This window comes from Gallinula chloropus, assembly GCF_964237585.1.
Source record: "Gallinula chloropus genome assembly, chromosome: 3".
NCBI classification, from domain to species: Eukaryota; Metazoa; Chordata; class Aves; order Gruiformes; family Rallidae; genus Gallinula; species Gallinula chloropus.
The window spans coordinates 45,724,979-45,738,518 of record NC_140087.1 but is presented as its reverse complement, the minus strand read 5'-3'; the positions used below and the strand labels follow the sequence as shown (position 1 = coordinate 45,738,518).

General features: G+C 47.5%; 1 pseudogene across 1 annotated transcript; it reads left to right on the top strand.

Moving 5' to 3' along the window:
- Nucleotides 1-2,841: 2,841 nt before the first annotated feature.
- LOC311189406 (opsin-3-like) lies at nucleotides 2,842-13,307 on the top strand (annotated as a pseudogene). Its single transcript has 4 exons — nucleotides 2,842-3,193; nucleotides 9,874-10,193; nucleotides 11,640-11,884; nucleotides 13,041-13,307. The product of its transcript is annotated as an opsin-3-like (transcript).
- Nucleotides 13,308-13,540: the final 233 nt, after the last annotated feature.

The window sequence follows — 13,540 nt, the reverse complement described above, 5'->3', positions numbered from 1 at the left end:
GGGAGATCCAGGAAGATCTTGGGGAAAAGAGGGAAAAATATGACCTTTGGAAGAAGGGGCAGGTGTCTCAGGACGACTATAGGAATTTAGAGAGATCATGTAGGGAGAAAGTCAGAAGGGCTAAAGCTGAACTGGAACTCAGACTGGACAGTTCTGTAAAAGATAATAGGAAGTCCTTCTATAGGTACATTAACAGTAAGAGGAGGATCAAGGAGAATCTCCAGCCCTTATTGGATACTGAGGGAACATTAGTGACAAGGGATAAGGGCAAGGCTGAGGTCCTTAATGCCTTCTTTACCTCAGTCTATAATAGTAAAGATGGTTATTCCCTGAGTACTCATCCTCTGGCTGACAGAGAGGGGAAGAATAGCAAAATTCCCATGGTTAAGGAGGAAATGATTAGCAACCTACTTGGCCAGTTAGACACTAACAAGTCAATGGGGCCTGATGGGATTCACCCGAGGGTGCTGAGAGAGCTGGCAGATGTGCTAGCCAAACCCCTTTCCATCATCTATCAGAAATCCTGGCAGACTGGGGAAGTTCCACTCGACTGGAGGCTGGCAGATGTTACCCCCATATATAAGAACGTCCGGAAGGAGGATCCGGGGAACTACAGGCCTGTCAGTCTGACCTCAGTCCTGGGGAAGATCATGGAGAGGGTCATCTTGGGAGTTATCATGCAGCACATGCGAGATGGCCAGGGGATCAGGCCTAGTCAACATGGGTTTACAAAAGGTAGATCCTGTCAAACTAACCTGATCACCTTCTATGACAAGGTGACCCGCTCAATGGACAAGGGGAAGGCTGTGGATGTGGTCTACCTGGAATTCAGTAAAGCCTTTGACATGGTTTCTCACAGCATTCTGACTGAGAAACTGGCTGCCACTGGCCTTGACAGGTGGACCCTCAACTGGGTTAAAAACTGGCTGGCTGGATGAGCCCAAAGGGTGGTGGGGAATGAAACCAAATCCAGCTGGAGGCCGGTCACGAGTGGCATCCCCCAGGGCTCAGTCCTGCGTCCAGTCTTGTTCAACATCTTTATCAATGACCTCGATGAAGGGATTGAATGTTCCCTCAGTAAGTTTGCAGATGACACTAAACTAGGGAGGCTCTGAACCGATTGGATGGCTCTGATCTGAACAGACTGGACCGAAGGGCTGAGACCAAGGGGATGAATTTTAACATGGCCAAGTGTAGAGTGCTGCACATGGGACATAACAACCCTATGTACCACTACAGGCTTGGGGGAGGTTGGCTGGAGAGCTGTCAGGAAGAGAAGGACCTGGGGGTGTTGGTTGACTGCAGGCTGAATAAGAGCCAGCAGTGTGCCCGGGCAGCCAAGAAGGCCAATGGCATCTTGGCTTGTATCAAAAACAGTGTGGCCAGTAGGTCTAGGGAGGTAATTGTGCCCCTGTACTCGGCAATGGTGAGGCCACACCTTGAGTACTGTGTCCAGTTCTGGGCTCCTCAGCATAAAAAGGACATTGAGGTCCTGCAGCAAGTGCAGAGAAGGGCAACCAGGCTGGTGAAGGGGCTGGAGGGCAAATCCTATGAGGAACGGCTGAGGGAGCTGGGGCTGTTTAGCTTGGAGAAAAGGAGGCTGAGGGGAGACCTTATCACCACCTACAACTACTTGAAGGGAGGTTGTAGAGCGGTGGGCAGTTGTCTCTTCAGCCAAGTAACAGGAGATAGGACAAGGGGAAATGGCATGAAGCTGTGCCAGGGTAACTTAGATGAGATGTTAGAAAATTTTTTTTTACTGAAAGAGTTGTCAGGGCCTGAAACAGCTGCCCAGGGAAGTGGTTGAGTCACCTTCCCTGGATGTGTTCAAAAAAAGGGTTGATGACGTACTTAGGTATATGGCTTAGCTTAGGATGGGAATGGTTGGACTTGATCTTCAAAGGTCTTTTCCAACCTTGTGATTCTGTGATTTGTTCTGTAAGGAAGAATGGTGTTGTGTCTGGCAAGGTGGATAACATACTGAGCAAAAGTCACTGCACTATAGTCAGGACAGGCTGGGTTTGAAGACAGACCCAGCACAGCTGGGGGTCAGTACAGCACCCTGAATAAAACCAACTAGAGCTGTACACAGGCAGCTTGCGCAATGCTGTACCATTGCCACACAACACACAGTGGAAAGAAAGGTATAAAAGCAGGTGTAAGGTTTGGTATCGCTGCTCTGTGGCTGACAAAAATGTGTTCACTTGCATCACAAGTTCCCCTGGCCTGTGATGCTGCTGGTTGCTCTGTGAGGATGCAACTACTGGAGCCACCTCTGAGCCCTGTGGGGAAGCACCTCAGAAGCTATTGCCATAATAGGAGTTTTCATTGGCAGGTTATCTGGAGAAGCAGCCTAAGTTCAGCGGTTTCTACCTCCTCCCGGAGCAGGGCGCAGAGGTCTTGCCTGAAAAGCGGCTCCCCAGGTGAAAGTGCTGCAGAAGGCAGCCGTACCGAGCCCAAAACGCGCGGAGGATTTGAAGAGGAGGGGACAGCCACGTCCTGGCCGTGACCAGGCTGCTCACCGCAGCTTCTGAGAGGGCGAGGTGAGGTGTTTGTTGAGAAGGAGCCGTGCGGCCGCCCACGGGCATCGTGTGGCGGCCAGACCGCGCTCGCAGGCTTTATAATGCCGGGAGAAACGCCTTGACCACTGGGGCGGCGGCAGGGCCAGGGGCCGGGCCCACCTTAGACCGGCACAGAGCGAAGCCACCCGAGGGCGCGCCCTTCGTGGGCGGGCGGCCGAAGGGGGCTCCTCCTTCTCCCGCCCGCATTAGCTGTCACCGATGGGGCTCGGAGCTGGTCGGGAGGTTTAGCCCCGCTGCGGCGGGCTGCGAGCGGCGAGCCATGCCCTCGGGCAACAGCACGGGGACGACGAGCCGCCCGGAGCCCGCGGCGGCGGGACGGGAGGTGCCGGGTGAGCGGCCTCTCTTCAGCGCCGGCACCTACGAGTTGCTGGCGCTGCTCGTCGCCGCTATCGGTATGCTGGGCTTGTGCAACAACCTGCTGGTGCTGGTGCTCTACTACAAGTTCAAACGGCTCCGTACGCCCACTAACCTCTTCCTCGTCAACATCAGCCTCAGCGACCTGCTGATGGCCGTGTTCGGCGCCAGTCTCACCTTTCTGTGCTGTCTGAGGAGCCGCTGGGTGTGGGACTCCGCCGGCTGCGTCTGGGACGGCTTCAGCAACAGCCTCTTCGGTAGGTAACGGGGCCGCGTCCCCTCCCTGTGGCGCTGGGTCCCTTCTCTCGGCTGCCCTCTCCCTCCTTGCCCGCTTTCTCCGGGGCCCCGCGCACTGTCCCCAACCGTCACGTAGCTCCGCTCCAACCGTCGCTCCCCTCCTCCCTGAAGCGACCGCCGCGTCCCTCACGGCTTCGCCCCGTTCCCTCCTTCCCGCTTTGCCGGGGTGCGCGGCGCCCTCGCGGGGGAGCCGCGTTCCCCGCCGTGGGAGCCGGGGCACGGCGGGGTTGCCCGGGGCAGGGCCGGCGAGGAGCCGACCCTGGGGATCCCTCACTCCCGTGGCCCCTCTCCCGGCGGCGCCGCGCGTCAAAGTTCTGGCACGAAAGTCGACGGCGCTGAGAAAAGCGATCCGGAGCTCCCGGAAAATTCACCGCGAATCCTTCTCGGGCTCCCGCCCGGGGAGTTGCAGCGTTGGTCGAAAAGGCCCCGGAGGTGCCCGCCTGTGGCACAGCCCGGATGAGCTTTGTGTGAGGAAGGGCGGCGATCGGTGTGTGGGTGAGGAGCACGGGACGGCTCGGGCTGTCGGGCGGGCAGTGTCCCGCCTGGGTGGGGCAGGCGGCAGCCTGGACGCGCCCCTCGGGGCAGGGGCGCCCTGCCGGAGGCCGCAGCCCCCCGGTGTCCCGACTGCCCGCCGATAAAGCTCCCGGCGTGTGGCAGTCACGGCCGTGGGTTTCTCTGTCCCTGTGTGGAGTGCAAATGCTGTCTTCCAGCCGGTAGCAGTGTCACAGGCTGGTCGGGATTTGGGAAGCCACCGGTTCCCGTGAAGTGGGATTTTTAGTGCCGCAGAAGGACTGCTGCCCTGCTACTTCCACTTCCAAAATCTGTAGGGAGGAAGGTGCATGATTCCCCTGATCGATTTGACTGCTGTTGTGAAGTACAGCAAAAATCTCGGGTCTCGGAAGCTGTGGTGGATGCGGGATGTAGTTAGACATTTGTGCAATGTCTAGCTAGTGTATTGGATGGTTTCTGTGGTGCACAGCTCTCTGGAATACTTGGGAAACTCAAGCATCTGCCAGCTAGGTTCTGCTAGGCAGCTAAACATCAGGCTTGCACAGGAGAAGTGAGGTGTATGTCCGTTCCTGTCTTGATGCCTCACACATTATGGTTGCTATTTTTGATCAAGGCATTTTGCATAAACGGTCTAAAAATTAGAGGTGTAGTATAGATAATAAAAAAACCCAGACTATAATCATCTCTGTCATCTTCCAAAGTGGAACAAATAGAAGGAATGAAAGAGAAACTGGCAAGCCAAGTGCTTGATCACGTGTGATTATTTTTTTCACTTTTTTCAGTTGTGATATATAATTTGTTGCTATAAATGTGTCCAGTGTTGATGCTTTCCTACATCCTTGTATTGAATAAATGCGTTCCTAAGGAAATAGAGGCAAATTCCACTTAGCTACAGTGGTTCAGCTAGCATCGCTGGCTTGCAAAATTTCATCTTCCTGTGCCTCATGGTATTATTTTCCTCTGCCACAGTGTGCTTCTATGGGAGGAATTTGTTTTAATCATGTATTGGAAAAGCATGTGTATGTGTGTAGTCTGTCATATGGAAGTAGAGAGTCAACGCACAACCTGATGTTCAGGAAGGTCCAATGCCTGAATTACTCTCTTCAGCTACAATGTAAAGTAATAGAAAGCGAGGCATAATTAGGTTAGTATTAGCTAGGCATAATGAAAGTAAGAGTAACTAGGCATGATTAGCGTAGCATCCAATTATAATAGCCAGATCTTGAGGCTTGAAGCTATAACAGCCTTTCCTTTTGTAAGGAGTATTGTTTTCATATTCTCTGCTCCCTTCGGCTGCTGTACATCTGCATCTGTCCTGGCTGCACAAGTAACAATGCAGATGATGTTTTTACTCACCAGATTCAGAAGTGAAGACACGTGTGCTTAGGTACAGATGTCCTCATGAGAGAGCCCATGGGAAGAGCTGCTCTCTGTCATTACAAAGCCACTCGCAGCGCCACCCATACTAGTGAGGGGGAAACAATGCAGATCCGGGAACTGAGGAGTCTCAGTCAACACTTGGCTGCCGTGGTTGTCTGTCTTGGATGGTAATCCCCATTTAATTTAGTTATACAGAGTTCCAGCATTCCTTTTTCTAACGGGCAGTGTGTCCTAGTAGGGCAGGATAGCTACTTCAGTTAAGTGCTGTGTTTAACCTGTGAGGTTCACCTTTTTATGGGGGTGTGCAGTCAACCCTCTGCTGGTCCTGCTGAGCATGCCACCCTCTCCTCATGCAAAAGCTTCTAACTCTTTTGGTCAGTTGGTCGTCAACCAAGCTGCCAGGAGCAGAGATCTGCATTTATCCTTTATCCAGTTGAGTAATACAACTCTTACATGGGAGGGTTACTGCCTGTCACTGAGAGCATAGGTTTTGGGCTGCAACTGCTGGAGAAGACACCTGACAAATAAACATAGCCAAATGTCTCCGTCAAGAGACATGGATGTGCTGTAACCTGAAGCAAGAGTTTGTTTAGTTGTGGAACACAGGCTCAGGGCATAATAATCTCTGTGTGCATCTGCTGGCACTTCACAATGAGACAAATGATTTTTGTGATACACAGGATGTGATACGTGCAAGAGAAGTTGGTATCGTGCCTGTCCAGAGGCAGTGGGTGTCTGCTGTAACACCTTCTGAAGATGGGATCAAGCCCTGAGGGTTCAGAAGTCAGCTGGTCCGATGCTGTGAGTGTAAACATGTACCTCTCAAGCATAAATTGCTCCGGCTACAAATAATGGCACCCGAGCCATCTGCCAGTAGTATTGACAGTATTATGACATTTCTGGACCGTTTGCCACTGGTACACAGCAGCTAGATTTTGATGAGATAGCAAGTAAACATTGAGATCTGGGTGCATCAGTGACGTGAACTGGAGGATGGGAAAGTTTGTAAGCAGTTGTACAGACTGTGCTTCCCTGTGCAAAGCTGCAGTGTGTTCAACTGTTTGCAGAGAAAGAAGGGGTGCAATTAGGAAAGGTGATTGTATTTATGCACTTTAAAGCAAGCTCCCCCTCCCCCATAGCAATACTGAAGTAAGGATTAATTGCCCAAGAGTCTCCTGTGGCCCTGGCTTTAGTTACAACCTATTTTAAACCAGACCCAAAACATTTATCAGGATATAATTGTTAGCTTCTTCATCTATGGCTCTTCTCTGCACACTGGAAGAATGATGCCCTGTGCCATCCTCTGGCATTACCGATACATGTTCTATGCACTGATTTAATTTCACTAAAAGCAGTTTTGATGGTTACTCAGCAGACAGTTTTAGGATCTTGTGTTTCAGACAGCTGGAGGCTCTATCAGCATGCTTTCAGCTTTAGCAATTTATTTGAAATGAATTAATCACTTGCAGGATTGAATGTGGAAGAGGTGCTTAATTCCACTGTAGTTTTATAGGGGAGGTGTATATAAAATAGACTAGAAGCCTATTGTGTCCAGGAGAAATTATTTTCATCTATCTAGATTTGTTTGCAGGGGCTAAAGCTTGTTGAAAAATTAGTTGTGATACATAACTGTCACCCAAAACATTGTATTGCCTAATTGCTGAATTCAATGAGATAAGTTACTGTGTTCAGCAATACAAAACTCCAGCGTGCAGGAGCACCTTGTCTTGTCATGGTCAAATGGTTGCTGCTACTGAACTGCTGCTGCTGAGCTCATTCGTAGTCCCTCATCTGAAAGTTAAAAGGCTCTTACCCACCCTTTCAAAAGCATGTTTACTTAGATGTGGTGCATGCTTGCCAGGTAGCTTCTACAAGGTGAACACAAAAAAGGTGAATTCCTCTGTCGTGGAGAAATAAGGAGAACAGCAAACCTGAAACTACTTTTAAACAGCAGTGTCTCCAGAACCCTCCACAAGAATTAATGTGGGGTTTGCTGATGAATGCCTTGATACAGAGGCTACGTGTTTGTCGAGATACTGTAATTCTTAGTTGCCTTCCCAGATCCGTGGTGCTGGTGTTTAAGCATCCTGTTGTTAATTTGTCTTCCTTAAAAGCTTATCCTTTTGTCCTGGTTTCATCCAGGATAGAGTGAATTTTCTTTCTAGCAGTTGGTGTAATGGTGCTTGGGAGTCAGGATGATCACACCCTGATGTTTTTAGGTGCTGCCGACCAGTCAGGGACTTTTCAGTTGTTCATATTGCCCTTCAGACCAGAAGGTGGGGAGTGCTCAGGAAGCTGGGAGGGGACCCAAACTGGCCAAAGGGGCTATTCCATACCGATTACATCATGCTTGGCATAAAGGGGGGGTTTGGGGCGGAGGAGCGCACAGCTCCAGGACGCGCAGTTTTTGGGAATGGTCCAGCTCCAGGACGCCTCTGAGCTGTATGGCCTGAGTTGTGCAGTTTGGTGAGAAACTGCATTGTGTGTCACCAGTTGTTGTTATTTCTCTCTCTGCTGTCCTAGTAAACTATCCTTATCCCAACCCTCAAGGTTTGCCCCCCTCCAGAGCAAGCAGCTGGGCGGTGCTCAGTTGGCAGCTGGGGGCAGAACCATGACACCTTTTCTCAAATCAAGATGAAACATCTGTGGTATACAGCAGAAACCTCCGAAGACAGAAGGTTTATTTTCTGTTTGGCAGTGAAATGTGTAGTTTTACCCGTCTCACTGCTGTATCAGTGCATGCAACGCACTAATATGAATGTACTCAAAGAAATTGAAAGCTGGATATATGTGTGACAAAATGTCTGTGCTTCTTACTAGGTCAGATTGTGATGGAAAGACACTCAGCTGTAGGGTTTCAAACTAAAAAATGAGAATAATTTATTGAAAACCCACATGCAGATTCAATATGTCACTATTGCGAGTCTTACGGATACAATGGAGAGATGCACCAGTGCAGTTTAGAAGTAAGACTGTGCTTATCACTACCACACTAAATACTACATGTCCATTAGTCAATCAGAAGCTTAAAGCATATCAAATATTCACTTACCCATCTCTCCAGGGAAGGACTCCCAGTACGTTACCTTAGCCAACATCCTGGCCAAGGGGGAAGAGTCTCCTTGCAGAGTTGATGCTGCTCCCAATCCCAATCCCAGGGTTTTTATGTCTTTGATCTCCATGAGAGTGGGCAGGACTATGCCAGAGGGGACATGTTTGTCATTAGCAGTGTTCCCCCCTTATCTTATGCCCTATCTGCTGCACACCTTTGCATTGTCTGCGCCCACTGAAGCCAAATAGGGACCCTCTGGCTTGCCTTTATCTTCTGCTAGACAGCTGAATAGCGGCTTGATTGGGACTCAGGGTATATTGTTGAAGGAATTCAAGGCTCAACACAGGTTTTGGGTTCCTTGAATTACGCAGTGCTGCCCTGTTTAGTCTTGGTTTGCAGGATAACTCCAGTTTGAGCTATCTCCACAGCTCCCCAAGAGTTGTCTCTGTGGAGATGGGGCCTCAAGGCTGAGTAGCTTTAAAACACCCCTGGTATACTAGACATTGCTGAACCTGTTTGTGGAACTCTGAGCCAGATGATCCTTACAAAAATAAATACAAAAAATAAACATTTACAAAAATAAAATAAAATACACACAGACTTGCACACAGGTATTTATATAACTGCAGAGTGCTGTGAAATACACTCTTTTGTATTGTTTAAGGGGCCGTGTATATGAGCTTGCTGAATGAATTTTAACAGATATCAGGTGACTGATAGATGCGTGAAGAGCAGATTGGCTTTTGATCATCAAATGTCAGACCACTGAAATAGAAATCCTTATATTCTAATCAAGACAGAATTGAATTCATTAAGTTATAATAGTGTATGTGCAGGGTAATGCTGGGAGTGGGAAATAATCTGATTGCTGCCATAACACTTTCTTAAGTGTGTCATGGGGTTGAGGTGGAGAGAAAAGGAAAAGAGCAGACAAATAATTGCAGTAAAAACTATATTTTTATGATAGCAGCCAGATAGGAGGGGCCACAAAGTATAACCCAGCGTTTTCTAGGTGAGGCCCCTTCAGCAGCGTAACCTTTTGCTTTCCTGCTTGTTCCTTGGAATGCAAGGATTTACAAGAAATCTTGAAAGAAGTTGGAATTCTCCTCATCGTTTTGTTGACGTTAAAGTTGCATTTCTATGCTTTCAGTTGTTCAAAGCTCACTTTGACTTCAGTCTTGACTCTGAACTCCCGAGGTTTCTAGCACACTTGGTTATCACTTTTTCTTTTAAAAACAAAAAGACAAACCTAGTACTTCCTCCCCCCCATAAAAAACCCCAACCAACCAACTCAACCACCAACCTCCAATACCACCAAAACAAACAACCCCCCCCCAACAACTGCCAACAAAGAAAAGCCCCTTGCCACACAATCTCTGGCTTAAGGAAGTAATGCTTAGGAAAAACTATTACCACCTTCTTTTTTTTTTTTTTTTTTTTTCCCTCCTTGTCCTATTTGGACATCCTACACCATGGGTCAGATTCCAGCACCCTGCTCTGAGTCGTTCTCAAGTTCGTTTGAAGTTAGTAGTGAGTAGTGGGGTGTTCACCAAAAAGCTTATTGTATTAGATTCGTAACATGAGACAGCTAATTTTGAGTTAAGTGCTTCCTTTGTTAAGCAGGTTATTGAGAGGATTTCCATTCCATTGGCAATGTTTGTGAACTGTTTAATTGATTTTATTTTCTTTTTCTTACAGGAATTGTTTCAATTATGACTCTCACTGCTCTTGCCTATGAACGCTACATTCGCATAGTCCATGGAAAAGTGATTGACTTCTCTTGGTCTTGGCGGGCTATAACATGCATCTGGCTCTATTCATTAGCCTGGACTGGAGCACCTCTTCTGGGCTGGAACAGGTATACCCTGGAAATTCATGGATTGGGTTGCTCAGTGGACTGGAGGTCGAAAGATCCCAATGATACCTCCTTTGTGCTCCTTTTCTTCCTTAGCAGTCTCGTAGCACCTGTTGGAGTCATGGCCTATTGCTGTGGCCATATTCTCTATGCGTTAAGAATGGTAAGCCACGTCAAATACAAGACTTCTCTGAGTATAATAGTGTCAGGGAAAGTTGCTGATGCAAGTCTTGCTTCCTCTTCAGACTTTTGAATGTTTAATGGTCATCCACACCAGGGACCGCTAGATGTAAGGCTGGGGTAGAATTGACCCAGAGTTCCCAGGATGGATTTGTTGTGTAGTTTTACTGGGACGCAGGTTGCGGAACTGTTCATGTTCACAAATCCACATCAGATTCTCCCTTGAAACAGGGGAAAGAGATGACATTGTAGTTCTCCTGATTAGCTAACTCCTCCTTTTCTCTTTGCAAGTCTTGAGAAGATAACTGTACAAGTGGAGATGAAGTCCTGTTAAACCAGTTTTCTGTGTTAAGGCAAGCCATTTTAGTTCAGATTTTTCATGTCAGAAAGTGTTTGTTTCATATCCTGTGGGTAATTATTCTGGGTCTATTCAAGTTCGTGGTCAGCAGTATTGGCACAACCGATAACGGTTACGAAGAACACTCACGCACACGTCCTGTCTCTTCCGCATTTTATGACTCGCTCAGATGACACTGGGAACCTGCTGCCTACTACTCCGCTTTAAATAGAGGTTTCCTAATGCCAGCAGGGTAACAAACTAAGTGTCAGAGCAGTATAGAGAAATCTAATAATGGTATTTTCTTCTCTCTAACGTTGCTGATAAGACAATGCGGCGACGGAGAGAGACGGGACACAGCTTGATGCAAGCACGAGTCCATTTATTGTAAGGAATCATTCCTTTTTATATGCTCTGCAGACGGCTGCTTTCTTTCAAACATAGGGTGTTCGTGGGCTACATCTGATGGGTCAACGTTTTGCTGTCACAGCAGCATCTCTATCTTATCATGCTAATAGAACTTCTAAAACCTCCTCAGACAGCAGCTATACCTTAACAATAGAGGACACTTTTTCCTGGAGCCTGTCCAAGCAGGGGGCCGGCAAGGATGCTGCCACCTTGTTTAGTTTCCGGGAGGTTCACGGCCTAAAGGCTCCATCCTGTTATCTGTTAACCTGGCAGTGCTTGAGGCTTTGTTTCTCAAGCTGCGTGCCACAAGACAAATCTATGGGATTGTCTAGCTAGTTAGACAAAGGACCACTAAATCCGAAGGGGACTTGCTTACACCAGTGGGCGAGGGCGAGGTAGTTTTCTAAAATGCTTTTACTGATTAAGTGCTGCATGGTTTGTAACATCACTGGATGGTTTGCTTTCCAGTAGATTTGCTAATCTACTTCTTTTCAGATCATATTTTTACACTTCGTAGAAGCAGAAGCCTGGGAAGCATGATGTAAGCTTCCTGAGGAATTATGGTTCAAAAGATAAACTGTGTAGTGACTGAGCCTAAAACTAAATTGGCAAATTACTTTAAATTGAGAACTCTTCAGTTTCAAGTGAAACAGAGCTTTTACATGTTTTCTCTTTCTTCTACAGCTTCGCTGTGTGGAAGCTTACCAGGACAGTTCAAGTCATCAAACTTCTAAAAGAAGGTGGCTAAAATGTTTTTCTTAATGATCTCCACATTCCTTATATGCTGGATGCCCTATGCAGTGCTGCCCCTCCTGGTAACGTACGGCTATAGCAACCTTGTAACTCCAACAGTATCTGTGGTGCCATCTTTCTTTGCCAAGTCAAGCACTGCTTACAATCCAGTTATCTGTATCTTCATGAGTAGAAAGGTAGGTACATTAAAGACTTTCTTCTTTCAGTAATTTTAGATCTGATGTACTTTAATCTGTCAGGCCTATTTTTTAAACATTTGAACAATTAGGATAAATGGTAAATATTTACTAGAATTAAAATATCGGATCACAGAATCATCAAGGTTGGAAAAGACCTTCAGGATTATCAAGTCCAACAGTCCGCCCTACACCATGGTAACCACTAAACCATCCCCCAAAGCACCACATCTGCCTGTTCTTTGAACACTGCTAGGGGGATGATGATGATGTGTAAAGTACTGCCCTGTCAGATACCCGATTTTTAAATGTCAGAATTCATGTATGAATACTTGCGTGAAAGGCGGGGAAGGAGTGCCAAAATCTAAGTGTCTGCTTCTGGCAATTTACCCATGAAACGGATCACTAGAAAGCCTCATCTGAATCAATCCCTTTACCACAGCAGAACTCCATCAGGCAAAATTCAGTGTATCTGGCGTTTGTGTTTTAGGAAGAAAAACCTGTGCCTCTGACTCTTCCATTACGGCAACACAAGGATCAAACAACTCAGCAGAGTGTGCTCACAAAGTAAGTATGATCACAAAAAACTCAGTGACAGCCTGTTTCGGATTTTAGACTGTGTTTAGGTAAGCAAATATGTCAGCAAAATATTTCAATATTAGTAAAATAGCAGGGAGGGAAACAATTGCCTTATGTAGAAGGAGGAAAACATCACTTTTGATTCCCTTCCTCTCCTTTTTGCCTTCCCTCTGTGGACTCCTATGAAGTGTTTCTGAGACTGTTCTTCCCCTGCTAGATGAATTGTGTGACTTTTATGAATACCCAAAGATGGGAACAGTACTAATAGCCCCTTTGGAGCATAGGCTTCTTCCTGGCAGGTTATAGGCTACAGCTCATGCTGCTGGGAATATATTACACTGCATTTCAGTGCCCTCTGCTGGGGAGGTGGTCCTGTGCAGCTTTCTGGTGCAGGGAAAAAGCACCCACTAAAAAGCCACCGTGTTTCTTACAGCACAAGAGGAACTTGGAACAAGGTGGAGAGCTGTAGAAATTTGTTATTGGGAGCCTTTTCCTCTGCTCCTCTCTTCTTCACCACATCACACCTGATGGGGAGCGCTTAGGAAGCTGTCACTTCATTGTATTTCATCTCTTGCAGTTTCGGCGATGCCTTTTGCAGCTCCTGTGCTTTCGCCTGATGAGGTTCCAGAGGACTGTGAGAGAGACACCAGCAACAGGGAATGGCAAACGACTACGTCCAATAGTTATGGCTCAGACAACAGGGGACAGGCCAAAGAAGAAAGTGACGTTCAGTTCTTCCTCTATCATTTTTGTCATCGCCAGTGATGACACTCAACAAGTAGATGACAACCATAAACAGAGTGGGACAGCAAATGTCATCCAAGTAAAGCCACTGGAGGCATGAATGGAAGAGCTGTGAGAATGAGATGGGCTTCAGCCAGTAGCCTGTTTATGTTAGCCACTGGTTTCAGTGGTGGTGTCTGTGGGCTGTCAAAGGAAACCACATTCTAGAGCTGTGAAATACCAAAGGGATTCTGCATCTGAAGCTCTGCAGGCAGTTCAGTTTTGGTTGCAGGACTGACATCTCTGCATCCATGCCAATTGCTGATGGATGGATGGATGGAGGAGTGCAACCGG